Source organism: Notechis scutatus, chromosome 1 (assembly GCF_049901735.1).
Source record: "Notechis scutatus isolate UNSWTSFEM ecotype Mainland chromosome 1, rNotScu1.2, whole genome shotgun sequence".
In the NCBI taxonomy this organism is placed as follows: Eukaryota; Metazoa; Chordata; class Lepidosauria; order Squamata; family Elapidae; genus Notechis; species Notechis scutatus.
This window is the reverse complement of record NC_142009.1, coordinates 167,515,732-167,530,947: the sequence shown is the minus strand read 5'-3', so window position 1 is coordinate 167,530,947 and position 15,216 is coordinate 167,515,732. Positions and strand designations below refer to the sequence as shown.

Here is a 15,216-nt window from a genome sequence, read left to right as displayed (position 1 = left end):
GGTATATGTAACCCATGACAAGCCCATCACTGCCTGCACTACTACTGCACCTCCGCCTGTCGTTCTTTGCCTTCTTCCCAAGAAAATGGTGATGGCAGAGATGTAGGTAAGACAGTAATGGAGACACCTCTCTTCTAATACAGTTTGAAAAAGGGCCCTTATAATTCCTGAACCAACATGATTTCCTTCTGCTTATGTTATATAGCTTCTCCCAGAAATGCAGAATCATCAGCCCAACTCAAATTTTCCCACCAGATAGCATTAAATCAACCCACAAAAGGCCAGATACATGTCTGCTATACCTCTGTAACACTCTGCTATCAAATAAAACTATTCAGGCATTAGGCACAATATACTGCAATAAAATAGTGGTAATGCTCTGAACTGTGTAGATGATGTGTAGATGACCCGTGTACTTTATGAAGATCAGTTTCATTTTGAAGATCCAGCCATCCAATTTATAATTAAAGTACTACGATTTAGATTAACAGAGTTGGAAGGGACCTTGCAGGTCATCTAGTCCAACCCGCCCCCCCAAGAGGGAGACCCTACACCATTTCTGACAGATGGCAATCCAATCTCTTCTTGAAGGTCTCAAGAGGGCAAGCTGTTCCATTGGTTGATTGTTCTCACTGTCAGAAAGTTTCTCCTTATTTCCAGGTTAAATCTCTCCTTGTTCAGTTTCCATCCATTATTCCTTGTCTGGCCTTTGTGTGCTTTAGAAAATAGCCTGACCCCTTCCTCTCTGTGGCAGCCCCTCAAATATTGGAAGACTGCTATCATGTCTCCCCTGGTCCTTCTCTCCACTAGGCTAGCCAGGCCCAGTTCCTGTAATCGTTCTTCGTATGTTTTAGTCTCCAGTCCCCTGATCATCCTGGTTGCTCTTCTTTGCACTTTTTCCTAGAGTCCCAACATCTTTTTTATAGTGTGGTGACCTTAAGAACTCTGAATGAGTATAGCAATAAACTGGTGGGCAGCAATAACTGTTCTTTTTCTCAAGAAAATCTTTTAAAATCCAGAATCTGGGAATTTCCCTGAAAACCCTGAAAAGGCCTGTGGGGATAAAAAAGACCTGGAGAAATGAAAAAATAAAGTAGGCATCAACGAACCTTTTAGGACTTGCCACAATTGACAAGTGCCACTAGATTTTGATGCAGGCATTTATTTGCTGTATTCACATACTGACAGATTTAACAAAATCTCCTTGGGAGGTTTGCAATGTTTAGCCACTTACCAAATCTCACTTGGTTTACAAGAATCTCTCCCTCAGGTTATGAAAATATACCAGCAGAAAGCAGAAATTTGGTGAGAACCAGAGATTGGCCCCATTAAGCTATTTGTTTATTTTATTATATAACTGAGTGGCCCTAGATAAGTGAACCTCTTAAGTGAAACAGGCTTACTCCTAGGGAACTGGGGGAGAACCGTGGCCTTAATTGTGGGCATATTGACATATTCAACAACATGCCGTCAGCCAGAATCTGAAAATAGGATGCTGAAACGTGGCACCTGTATTGGCACACTGCCATCTCCATGGCAACTGCTTGCTGTAGAGCAAAACCTTGAAATTTGCTTGGGTTTTCTTTGTCTTCAGATGAAGTTTGTCTCTTTCAGTACATATGCGATCTAAGGTTTAGATCTAACATTTAAGGTCTAGAAATCTACAATCAAGAAACTTGAACGTATGAGTAAATATATAAAAAATTGCCCTCCTGCCTTTGTTTTTTAACCCCCTTAAGACTGCCAAAGCAGGATACTGTAGTGACCATAGTGCATGCACACACACACACACACACACACACACACACAGAACAGATTTCAATCTTTCCTGACAGATTGGCAGAATCCATCCTTATGTAAACCTTCTATCTTGCTACCGTTTTTTCCTTTCATGCTTTGCTGCCTTCAGGGGATTTTGCTGAATGCAAGGAAGCAAAAACAGGCCCAGCAGGCTCCTGGGCTCTGGAAGACAATGCCAGTAGCTTCAGTCCCATCAAAGAGGGTTACATCCCAATCACTGTTGAAAATCAATCTTTCCTTTGATTTGGAGGGAATAATCATTGAAGAGACATAGACCAGACCAAGCCTTATTATTGCAGTTTCTACTGTTTCCAATATATTGATTCTTTCCTCCTTCAGTTCACCATGCTTAAATTGTTAAGATTCTTTAACAACTGAAAGTCTGGAAATATTGTTGACTCAACAGAGAACCTCTTCTAAGTTGGCAGCACAACCATGCAAAACTTTAAATGCTCAGCAGCTCTGGATACAATGTTTTGTCACTACTTCTTTGCGTTGCTTTTTTTTTTGCTAGATCACACCTATTTTTTTAAAGATAAAATGTGAGATGCTGCTCAGATATGCAGCTGTCTTGACACATTCAAATTGCTTCTTGCAAACTTTTGCTCAGAAAAGTACTGGAGAGTTCAGACATCAAGCTGATAGCCCAGAGGGCATGGTCAGACACCTTCTGCAAAGCCCTATATAACTATAACTAAATAACTATAACTATACCTATATATAATATATAGTATATAGTATATAGTATAGATAGATAGATAGATAGATATAGATATATAGATATAGATACTTATAGTTATAGTTTAGTTGTAGTTATATATAGTTATATAACTGCTAATTTTGGGGGGTTCATTAACACAGCACTGTGGAACACGAGAGAGGATTTTGTAATGTGAAGAAGCATTGTAGCAAGGGAAGATGAGACCTTTTGGCTGCGCCGCCAGAAGATGGCGCTGTACATTAAGAAGGCGGACTTTCGGTCATATGCTGTTCTGCCAAGAATTCCTTATGGATGCTACGCTGCGCTAACTCGCGATTCTACTTGAATGAGCCCGTTGGATTTTCTTCCCGGTGCAGATTGCTACAAACGATCAAGGTCCATTCACTCTCCGTGGCGTCCAGTCACCACCCTTGCAATGTGAATGCAACGGTGCTAGCTGGTTGGACGCTTAGTTTCTCCCAAGTCATACATGCTTAAGGACTGCTGGCTGTCAACAGCCACCTGCCGTGAAGCAGGATTCTTAGGCCGGCCATATGCACCTAATACAGAGGCGCAACTATCGAGGCTGCTAGAGAAGAGCTCTGGGGACTGTGTGCTCGCCATCGCCTCCCCTTCACCCACCCACCCCGCTGCTGCTGCTGCTGCCGTCACCGCCCACGGCGACCACCTGCGGGTTTCCGCCCGGCTGAAGGCCCGCGCGAAAGCTCCGACCGCCGCGTCCAGCCGCCTCCCGTACCGCGCCGGGACTGCTTTGCGGCGACTTTCCCCTGCTCGGCTGCCGGGGCCCGCCCAGCGCGGAGCCTGCTCGTTGAGTCGGTGAGCGAGTAAAGCCCGGGAGCGGCGAGGCGAGGGTGGCGCTGCGACGGCTGGGCGTGGAGTAAAGGGGCGAGGGGGCCGGGCCGGAGCGGCTGAAGGGAGGAGGAGGTGTGTCCCAGGGGCTGGCGGCGGAGGCGGCGCAGGCGGCGTCTTTGCTCCTCGGTTGCAGGGTTTGTCTGCAGCTTCTCATCTCCGCAGTTTGTGGGATTCGCCGGAGCAGCTGTCTCGGGTAAGGGCTCCCTCCCGGCGCCTCCTCGGCCCCTCTGAGTTGAGCTCCGGGCGCGTCGCGCGTCAGCCTCCCTGCTCCGCCGGGCAGAAACCCAGACGGAGTTTCTCCCTCTCCCTCAGCCCCGCCGTTCCCCCGTTCTCTCTTCTGCCGCCTTTCCTCGGCTCCTTTTTCGCCTGTATGAAGGGTCTCCTCCTGGGCTGGGTCAGTGCCCGGGTGGAGGAAATCGCCTTCCCTAGGAGCCCTCCGGCGGGGTCTCTTTGCTGGGCTCCCCCCCGGGTGGCAGAGGCAAGGCGCAGCGGTTTCCCCTTGGCTGCGGCATTCTTGAAGGGAACCTGTTCGGGCTGGGTCGGGGTGGCGGCAGGCAGCGGCCGATTTCTTTCGATAGCTGAGAGCAAATCCTGCCACCTTTAGAGAAGGTGGAAGGCGATAAGGGAGGACCAGTCGAGGGTTGGTCCTAAGCAGAAGGTCGCGCTGCTGGCCAAAGGATTTTGAGCCGCCTCGGGAAAACCTGATTTGAAAATCGAATGAATAAGGTTCCCCCCCCCTCTTCTAACCGGAGAGGAGACGCTGAATTTGGGGTGGTGGCTTTGGAAATGTGTGTGCACGTGTTCTGTTGTGAAGAGGAAAGAACAAAAGAGCTCCGACACCTCTTCTCCCCATCTTGTGACTGTTCAAGGTTTCCTAGGCTAGCAAAATTTGGTTTCCAGTGATTTTCCCCTCAGTGACTTACAGCAGACACAATGCCTTTTTAAAAGGTTTTTCTCCCCTCCCTGTAAAAGAGCGATGCAGTTATGCAGCAGCAACATCTCTTTCTCTGACTACCCTTCTTTTGTTTAAGAACAGAAATTTCAAGAAAATGGGGAGAAGGAAGGGGGAAGGGAGTAGATTTTCAATAAGTCCCACTTTCATTGCCTCAGCTGAGAAAGCCTGACAATTTTGGGGTGAGGCTTTGTCGAATCTGTACAATTTTGACCAACTGAGAAAGAGCAGCAATTGGGAAGATTTCCAGCTGCAGTCTCCAACTCTTAAGCAAACGTGCTTTGAAGGTGACTGATAACCTTTATCTCCCCCTCCCCCTCTTGAAAAGAGATTAAATTTAATTTTGTTGATTAGGGTATCAGTGAGCCTGGGATACAAATGCTCTTAGGACTGTAACTCATAACCTCTAGTAAATAACTCTGGAAAATTGAAAGGTTTTTCGAGGAAGGACTGGGGGCAAGCAAGCAAACGGAAGAGATCACCCCTCCTTCCCCCAATTTTTCCTTCTATTGAAATGATCAGCCATAGAAAAAGGGATAGCTGAAAATGTGAGATAACCACAGTGAGGCAGTGGAGAACAAAGCTTGGGTGGAAGTGAAACAGTGTGCAAAATGTTTGTGCCTAACTAAGTGTAGGTAAAGAGTGCAAAAATCCTTTGCTGGAGCGGCTGTCTGGTGCAGCCTTTTGTCTTTCAGGAAGAACGGTCTTCCAAAGACAGACATCCTGAGTCATTGGTGTACAGGTTTGGGATAGTGTTCACACCCTAACATTCAAATGGAGGCTGCTTCTATGGAGACTGGCTTTGGGGAAAGGAGGAGGTGTGCCCCCGAGGACTGACAGAATCCTTTCTCCATTCCACCAACTAGCAAAGCTGTCAAATCTCTCTCACTGCAAGGATCAAAAGCAAGCAGATAAAAGCCACATTTTCATTCCCAGCTTCCAGCATTTACAAAAATCCATGTACTTTCTGCAAGGATGGGTTTCTGTAATTTGAGTTGTCCGTGTCATAATTTTTCACACTTCACTTATTGTCTTTATATGAATGACATGTCATTCTTCCTGCTTCTCTGGCCCATCTCTCTGTAGACATAGTGTTGATCTATGAACTGACCTAAAAAGTGACTCTGTACATTGTGTCTCTTTTCCTTTTTAATTCCTCTCTCCAGTCTCCCACAGTGACCACCCGGTCTGTGGCAGACGCAGTTTGTTTTTCCATTTAGTGTCTTGCAGAGGATGCATCCCCATCACAGAACTGATTGGTTTTCTCTGGCTGTTCCGTGGTTCCCTTTAAGTGAAGGCGTGATCTGGAGATTTGGCTCTTTTTCCAGAAGCTGTAGAAAATGTGCTGAGAGAGCATTAGATCTGCGAAACTGGTGGTGCTGACGTTACTTCACAGCTCGCAGTGACAGTGTTCCTCTTCTGAAAGCGGTGCTGCTATGGGCGTCACCCTGCCTGATGTCGAATAGCAGCAACAGGTTCATCCTCGCTTTTCTGGGTTGCTATGGAGCTGAAGCCAGCACACACATTTATTTCCCGGGTGGTATTTCTCAGGAGGCTGACAATGTTTAGTGCAGATTGTGGAAATGAATCTTCACATGTAGAGCTACTTCAGTCTAGAACCAACACCGAGCTCACAGATTTATTTATTTATTTGAAATTTGGCTGAAGGACAATTTCAGTGTAGTCTAAAATAAAAATCTCAAGGAGATGCTGGACAGCGCATTCTGTTCTCATTTCCACAGTGTTTTGTGTGCATTGTAATATATTGTTGACTCATCGCTGCAATGCTATTAAAGAGATAACCAAGCAGTCACATGGCAAGCTGCCAACCCCCTTTTCATGATCTGTGGTTTTTGTTCAAACCCTAATAATTCAGCTGTACTTATTTGTAAATATAAAAACAAAGTGGAACATTAGCTCCGAAGAGTTCAGCTAGTATGGTTTCTTTCGATGCCAACCTCTTCCCACAATATAAATATACAAGAAAATTAATTAAACCAGAGGAAATATAAGACATAACAGGTGGCAGGACTCAGCTGACTTGGCTGATCTCAGAAAACGTAAGCATGACTGGAACTGCTTAACAGTTTGATGGAGAACACCAGGAAACCCCAGAGTGCAGAACAGGCTGGGAAATTGAAGGAAATCCAAGAGAAAGATATGCAAAACACTTCTGCTTTGTGCAAAGAATATAACATGGAGAAATCCACATAACCACAGGAGTTGAGATAGACTGGAGGAAGACTATACCTTTTTAAATATACCATACATTGCACCCCAAAGGGACTTCAACATGTTGCTCTAATTACCCTTCAGTCTTCCCAGTTGGAGTCCTTTCTGTACTGTGTGCTATTCCCAGAATCCCCAGCTAATGTGGGCTGCTTTTCATTCTGTCTCATAAACCAGGTGATAATTAAGAACTGTGTGATGAAAAGCTTAATAACTCCTTGTTGATGCAGCCATCCAAGGACCTTTGTCCTTATGCTTGATTAAACTATGCATATATTAATGGGTGTACACCTCTCAAGTAGAGCTGTGTTCATTGTAGTTCTTGATGGCAAACAAGGCGCTAGGCGCATTGTCTTCACATGCAGAGAACACAGTCTGATTGTCATCAGCTTCCTCTTCAGCCAGAGCTCTGAGTTACCTTTTCTTCTGCAGCACCAGGGGGCGCTCTCGTAGGCACCCAGCCTGTCCTCTGTCAAATGGGAGTAAGCCCCAACACACACACACCCCCTCACAAGATTTGTATTGGGCAGAGGAAGCCTGCATGGCTGCTTGTGAATGGGGTGGGTGGGGATTCCGAAGCCATCTGTCTCAACCCAGCAAAGGGTTTTCAAGGGGAGCTTAATCACCAGCTGTGCTCTTTCACTGGGGGGAGTCGGTAAAATGGCAAGTTGACGTAATGAGCATAATTACCTTTCAGGGGCTGTAAAAAGCCAAGAACCCAGGTTTGTGGCTTATTGATATAGATTCGTACTGCTGCCCTTGACAGAAGCTCTGAAATGATTCATTTTCCTCACTTTGGTTCATTAAGCTTGAGTCAAAAAAAAAAAAATATGTTCCGGTGATTGAGGCATGGAGGAGAAGAAAAAGAAAGTGGCTGTCTTTCTGGTCACCCAGATGGAGTGGCGTTTCTTTTGGACTTCCGGCAGTCTTTGTCTTGGAGGAGGAGGATTCAATTCCTGGCTGATTTTGAGCCAGTCCTTTTAGCCCAGCCTACCTCACAGGGTTATGGTGATGATGGGATTAGGAGGGGGAGGGAGTGCCATGTATGCTATTTTGAGCTCTCGAATTAAAGGCAAGATATAAATCTAATATGGCACAAAGTTATTTTCAGTCTCGGCCATAGTGCAGATTTATAAATATAGCTCATCCTGGTCATCTGTGGTGCATAAGACTTGCCTGTGGTAAGTAAGGGATTAAAAAGTCATGCAAATAAATGAGATCATGCAGGCTATTAAAAAAATCTGGGCTACTCCTTGTGCACGTTTGGAAGACTGTCAGGATGTTTTCAATCAGGGATTGCACAAGCCCCATAAGGGCTTGTTGTGGCACATGCACAGAGTCCCAGATTCAGCTTCCGTTTGAGGAACATCAAGGCTGGAGAAGATTTGGCTGCCTAAGAGATTGGAAAATTGCTGCTTCTTCCTGCAGAGATTCTTGGTTGGATAGATAGGAAGCCTGCTTTGGTATAAGGCAGCCATAGGCACTTGTAGCAAACATGTTTGGGAACAGAGAAAATACCAGCAAGGCAAAAATGATTTGATATATGGTAAAGAGAATGAAAGGGGAGGAGCAGAAAGAAAGGTCACCTCCATGGGATTCTGATGCTTCTGAGATAGTCAAAATAGATTTGCCAAGGAAGTAGAGCAAAGGAGCCCAGAAGAATTGGGGGGGGGGAGAGGAAGCAAAACAGCCACCCACAGGACAAACCCAGAAAAAAAATGCTATGAACGAACTTAATCTTCAGGGACAAAAATCTCTACTGTTTCGATGCCATTGCCCAATACAAAACAGTGATGTCTCTCGGTAAAACAATGGTGAATTTCTTCTGTCATTCTTTTTGGTTCTCTTTCGGGAAACATTTTTTGGGGAAGTGAACCATAAAAAGACATGCCAGGGGCTAGACTCTAGGTAGAGACTAGTATGAAGTGGAAAATAAATTTGATTGACTATAAATTCAATAAAAATAAATACTATTTCTGTGATTATTGCCAATGAATTTAAGTTCTTTTTCAGCCATATTAATAATTAGAATTTGGTGGTAACTTTGGGAGGCACACCCACAACTTTTGGGGCCATGGGATTTGCACTCTTCTTATAAAACCATCTTAACCCAGCTCTTTGCTATTTCCAAGCTGGGAGAGACTGTGATTCAGAAATCTCAGCCGGTGCCTTGGCAATGCCAGCAGGGATCCAGCTTGTTTGTGCTATGACAGCCCAGGGTGCTGTTTCACAATTGAGGCTCTCTAAATGCGCACTTAAAAGAGCTCCTTTCTTTAGTGATGGTGGGGTGGAGAGTGTTTGATATTAATCATGAGGATTCCAGGCAACACAGTCGTGGTTTTTTTCTTATTTTTTTCTGCAAAGAACATGTTGTTCTTTTAGTTTGTCTGGTCTCATGGCAAGTAAATAGAAATTAAACAGACAATTGTCTTTTTTACATACTTCATTTAAGTGGCAATATCATGCAGGCTTTTTCTTGCTAGCAAGTTGCATTGAACAGAATGAAACATTCTTTTGAGTAGATATGAATATGATTGCACTATAAATAACTTCTGTTTTATTATTAGTCAGATTGCAACTTTAACATCCATTGAATTTGCTTAATGCAGTCCTCTTTTTTTAGCTTGCCTTTTTCAGGATTTTCAGGGGATGACTGGTATCTTGCAGGTTAAAAAGCTTCAAAATCTTTTTTCTGGGATTCTTTAAAAATAAATATTCTTTCTTTCTATTGTTTTATATGCATTAAGCCTATTTGTTTCTCCTGGGAAACTGCTGGCAAATTACATTACCAGTCTATCTTGTGAGTTTTAGTGATATAATCCTGTGGAGATAATGAGAGTCATCACAGATTTGTTTAAAAGTTATATATACACAATTGCTACCCCTTGTTTGACACATTTCTCTGTATGTGTGGATGCACAAAAGCTAGGCTGGGTTTCGGAACAGAGTTTAGTTATTAACAACACACCATCTGCTAAAAAAATAAGGAAGCTGGCAGACTAGACTTTTAGTTCAGATAAATCTGCAGTCTTTTAGCTTTCACTGGAGGACAGCTCTGCTTACATTACTGTGTTGATGTGATATGGGTTTGCAGTTGTAAGTTGTCCCTTCTGGTGGCAAATATTAGCAGGTGGCTGAAGGATGGAGTATCTCTGGAGGAAGAAGAGGAGTGATTGAAGTCCTCAACACTTTGGGAAAGTTCCATATTGAGCAGCCCTTGAGTTTGGGTTTAAGTCACACTTTGTGTTTTTCTCCATCCTTCGATCTAGGTCAGATTCCCTAATAGAAAATGTACTTCCTTGTTACAGAAGAATCTTTATTTACTGAGCTGATTGAGAGAGAGTGAATCCTAAAGACTCAGTGCTGCTTAGTGAGTGCAATGCTCACCTTGATTCAATGTTTCAGGAAGTGGATCACTTCCATGCAGGTAACAGTGTGCCCCTTTCATGCTGAGGTATAAAGAACCTGAAAGCACTCACTCTCCCTGAGAAATGGTCTTGGCCTTTTGTCAAACTGAAGCACTAAGAAGCACCTCATCTTATCAGTTATGTGGGCAATAACACAATTAGTGCATAGGAGTTTTCAGCAGGTTAATCCCAAAAATACTGTATCTGTTTTGTTTTAATCTAATTACTATATGCAACCTGGAGTCTGGGAAGTTGGATTGTATGTAAAATATGTCTAAAAATAAACAGGTTTTCTAACTATTGATATACTTACAAGGCCACAAAACCAAGGTCACTTTATTAAAACTACAGCAATAAATAATGGGAAAAAAAAGTTAAGTTCTTGTGAGGACCCTTTCGATTGATACATACTTTACAGCAGCAATCTTAGTTTTTTTTATCTCTAAAAAAGCAGCATTGAAGTACTTATGCTGTTGCTGATATCTCTGAATATATCTAAAGCATTATGCTAGCATTTTTCCTCTGCTTGTTTACTAAAATAACATAGGTAGCAATTAAAAAAAAATTAAATCTGTCTGTACCAAGCAAACAGGCAAGCAATTGATACGTTTTCTCATGAATTCAACCTTAACAGAAAAAAAGAAAAAAGAAAACACACCACTGCCGTGTCTCTAGAGAGCCCTTCCAATGTATGAATGAATGGTAGTTATTCATGGTAAGAGTTTAAGAGTTTATTGATTTAATCAACCATACTCTAATGAGGGATAAAATACTGGCACATTTTTGCTATTCAAGGCTCAGACTGATTATATATATTCAGACAACAAAAGTGGCTGTGTGTGTGTTCCCTTAAATAGGCCTGATTGAGTTTAACAGGACTCACTTTTTTGGTGCTTTTTGAAAAGTTGTCTTCTACTTAGGTCTTCCTGGAGTTGAAATGCTAAGGCATAATACTTAGCAATATGCAAATAAGACACAAATCTCCTCAGTAGTGTTCTCCTCAGTAGTGTATCACTAAGAATAAGCCCCACTGATCTAGTAATTGTAGGGTTGCCACTTGTCAAGATGGAGACCCTGGTAGATAGTCCAGATGTGCTGACATTTACCTCCTCTTGTAGCTGTTTTTACAAACAGGCAATTAACTGCTTGGCAAGAGAGATGAAATACATAAGTAGAAGATTGAATCTTATGCTTGATTGCTTCTTTTTTAGATAAAGGAAGGTGACAGGGATAAAATTTAATTTAAACTCTGCTTTTGAAAATAAGCCATGAGTGTTGGTTCTGTTTTGTCCTTGGTTTTTCCCAATTGAGTTCTCACAGTCTTCTATGTGTCATATTTGAGCCCTTCAGTTAATTACTGGGTATTGATCTATATGTTGTAGAAATGGGAAGGGGGGGCCACCACTATTACTTGTGGCATAAACCTAATTCCAATTTTCATTCTGAAATCTGAGATATGAAACAAAAAGTGTAGACATTCTTCTCGCTTTGTTTTTAAGAAATGGCTCTCTTCTTTTTCAATGTTTTTTTTTTACTTCTGAATTAGCAATCCTAAGGAACAGGATATATATGGTCAAGAGAAAGTACCTCCATATCATTTTTCATAGAAAACATTTTCTTACCTGCTGTGGTGAATAATTATTTTATTGGATGGCAGGGGTGAGGGGAAGGAAGAGATCAGTCTTTTGGGACAGCTGTGCCTGTGTAACACAACTTCTGAAAACCAAAGGTAGGAGCAAAGTTATGAATCCGTAACCATTCTGTGTCAGTTCTTAATTTTTCAAAATGATGTTTGAAAACATTTCAGAAATGTATCCTGTTGTTTGATTTGGTATGTAGTGCCATTTTTTTAAATGACAGAAATGCAGCATACCAATCTAAACACAGTAATGTCTATTATTTTTATTGCTGTAATGTATTTCGGTCACAACCAAAGACATATAAAAAAATAAAAACGGGTAAATATATTATAGCAGTTCATACTAGGTGTAGAAATTGCAGTCTTACTATAGCTCTGTCCCACAAAGCCTGAGAAATCTCTGTGTAGCTATCCAGATTGTCCTCTGCTTTGGATTGATTTCTTTTGGACTCAGGGCAGGGCCATTCAGTGATCTTATTTATTTAGAAAGATAATCAGACACTTCTGAGTAAAAGTTCCAGTTGCAAACATAAAATATTCCTAAACATCTATTAATATATTAACATATATTAATAGTTATATCTTTTCTTTATGTGGCAGTTAAAAGAGTTATGCCACCTTCTTCTGTGTGAGTTCTCTGATGTCATTGACTATGACTCCACCCCGACACTTTTTTTAAAAAAAAAAAATGGGGAGGTGGAATGAATCAGGAGGTTTGATCAGGATCATCATGGAATATCATGAAAAGTTGTGGAGGAGACTGCTTGTTGTCCCTCCTCCTTCCTTGGGTAAAGCAAGCCATGAACTGGGCCATGAGTATTCAGTATCTCTAGGTGTCCATGGAACGAGGGGCATGCATATTTTTCTTGCAAACAGAACTGGGACACACAATAACTATCTGCAAGTGAGATCTTTTCTCCATCCGGATGCTGCTCACTGTATCCTCAAATTGTGGTATTTCCCTATGTGTTTGAATAAGGCTTATGCTTTCCTTAGAAAGGCTGTAATGATCAAATGAGCTAATTTAAGAAAAGCTGAAAATACTGAATGCACACTTTGCAAACTGTACTGCAGCAAGAAAAGTGAAGTCAGATGAAAGCCCACAGATGTCATAAAAATACCAATTCCTGTATCATTTCAGCTGAAATTCAATGGTGTCAGCTAGTAAAGAGTCATCTCTTGTTTAGTTCAGGAATATGCCTTTAAAAGCCAGATGGATCAGGGATTTCCAAAACAAGGCAGTGAAAGTATTAGAACCTTTTCCAGAGAACATTCATTGTTTAGTAAAAACTGGTTCTGTGTTGTATTAAGATATATATTTAAAATACTGTAGGTCCTTGGTAAAAATGCTTTAGTATCTTTATATTTCTCTCTCCCTGCAACTTATTTATGCACTTATTAATTATTGTGCTTCTATTAAACTGGTAGTAATCTGTTTAACTTCATGAATCCCTTCATGGATTCATGTCGTGGCGAAGGTGCTTGCGTAGCTCAATGAAACTATGAGCTACGCCGTATAGGGCCGCCCAAGACAGATAGGTCATTGCAGAGAGCTCTAACAAAATGTAATCCACTGGAGAAGGAAATGGCAACCCACTCCAGTATCTTTGCCATGAAAACCCCATGGACAGTACCAAAAGGCAAAAAGATATGATACTGGGAGATGAGCCCCTCAGGTTGGAAAATGTCCAAAATGCTACTCAGGAAGAGCAGAGGGATAGTACTAGTAGAGCCAGAAAGAATGAAGCGACTGAGCCAAAGCCAAAAGGACACTCAACTGTGGATGCATCTGGTGGTGAAAGGAAAGTCTGATGCTATAAAGATTTATTCTCTATAGGAATCTAGAATATAAGATCCATGAATCAAGGCAAGCTGGATGTGGTCAAACAAGAGATGACAAGACTGAACATCGACATCTTAGGAATCAGAAAACTAAAATGGACAGGAATGGGTGAATTTAATTCAGATGACCATCAGGTATACTACTGCGGGCAAGAATTCCTCAGAAGAAATGGAGTATCCTTCATAGTCAATAAAACAGTAGGAAAAGCAGTACTGGGATACAATCCCCAAAATGACAGAATGATCTCAGTTCGAATCCAAGGCAAACCATTCAATATCACAGTAGTCAAGTCTGTGCCCCAACCACTGGTGCTGAAGAGGATGAAGTTGGCAGGTTCTATGAAGCTCTGTAACACCTTCTAGAATTAACACCAAAAATGATGTCCTTATCATCATGGGGGATTGGAATGCTAAAGTAGGAAGCCAAAAGATAACTGGAATAACAGGGAAGTTTGACCTTGGAGTACCAAATGAAGAAGGGCACAGGCTGGTAGAATTTTGTGAAGAGAATACGATGATGATAGCAAACACTCTTTTCGAACAACCAAAGAGACGACTCTACACATGGACATCATCAGACAGTCAACACAGAAAATCAGATTGAGTATCTTATTTGTCTCTTGAGAAACCTATATGCAGGTCAAGAAGCAACAGTGAGAACTGGACATGGAACCACTGATTGGTTCAAAATTGAGAAAGGAGTTCGGCGAGGCTGTATACTGTCGCCCTCCTATTTAACTTATATGCAGAGCATATCATGAATCACAAGTTGGAATTAAGATTGCCAGGAGAAATATCAACAACCTCAGATATGCAGACTAATGGCAGAAAGTGAAGAGGAACTAAAGAACCTCTTGATGCAGGTGAAGGAGGAGAGTGCAAAAGTTGGCTTGAAACTTAACATTAAGAAAACTAAGATCATTGCATCCAGCCCTCTCAATTCCTGGCAGATAGATGGGGAAGAAATGGAGGTAGTGACAGATTTTATTTTCCTGGGCTCCAAGATCACCGGAGATGGGGACTACAGCCAAGAAATTAAAAGACGCTTGTTCCTGGGGAAAAAAGCTATGGCAAATCTAGACAGCATACTAAAAGGCAGAGACATCACCCTGACAACAAAAGTACACATAGTCAAGGCTATGGTTTTCCCAGTTGAAATGTATGGCTGTGAAAATTGGACCATAAGGAACACCAAAGAATTGAGGCCTTTGAACTATGATGCTGGAGAAGACTCCTGTGAGTCCCTTGGACTGCAAGGTGGTCAAACTGGTCAATCCTAGAGGAGATCAACCCTGACTGCTCTTTAGAAGGCCAGATCCTGAAGATGAAACTCAAATACTTGGGCCACCTAATGAGAAGGAAGGACTCACTGGAGAAGAGCCTAATGCTGGGAACGATTGAGGGAATAGAAGAAGGAGACAACAGAGAATGAGGTGGATGGATGGAGTCACTGAAGCAGTCAGCATGAGCTTAAATGGATTCTGGGGATGGTAGAGCACAAGAAGGCTTGGAGGAACGTTGTCTATGGGGTCACGATGGGTGGGACATGACTTCACGACTAACAACAACAAATCTGTTTCATCTAATTCTTCCTTTACTCCCTTCTCTTAGAAGGCAGAGACAAATGTTGAGTTGCTTATCATCTGGATCACGCTACAACCAGCTGTGCATAGTCTTGTTTCATATTTTATTGAAAACATTTAGCATTTTTGTTTATTTAAACAGTATCTGTACAAATTGAACATCAATCAGTTTATATTGTGTCATTATTAGT

General features: G+C 42.2%; 1 protein-coding gene across 23 annotated transcripts in view; it reads left to right on the top strand.

Moving 5' to 3' along the window:
* Positions 1–3,455: 3,455 nt before the first annotated feature.
* The window catches only part of MAP2 (microtubule associated protein 2), a 260,296-nt gene continuing 248,535 nt past the window's right edge, over positions 3,456–15,216 (top strand). For 13 of the 23 annotated variants that reach the window (XM_087949428.1, XM_087949430.1, XM_087949429.1 and 10 more), the window contains exon 1: positions 3,456–3,566. The gene's annotated coding sequence lies outside the window, so the exon portion shown is untranslated. The remainder of the gene's footprint in view (positions 3,567–15,216) is intronic. The other 10 variants (XM_087949450.1, XM_087949449.1, XM_087949443.1 and 7 more) reach the window with 2 other exon arrangements.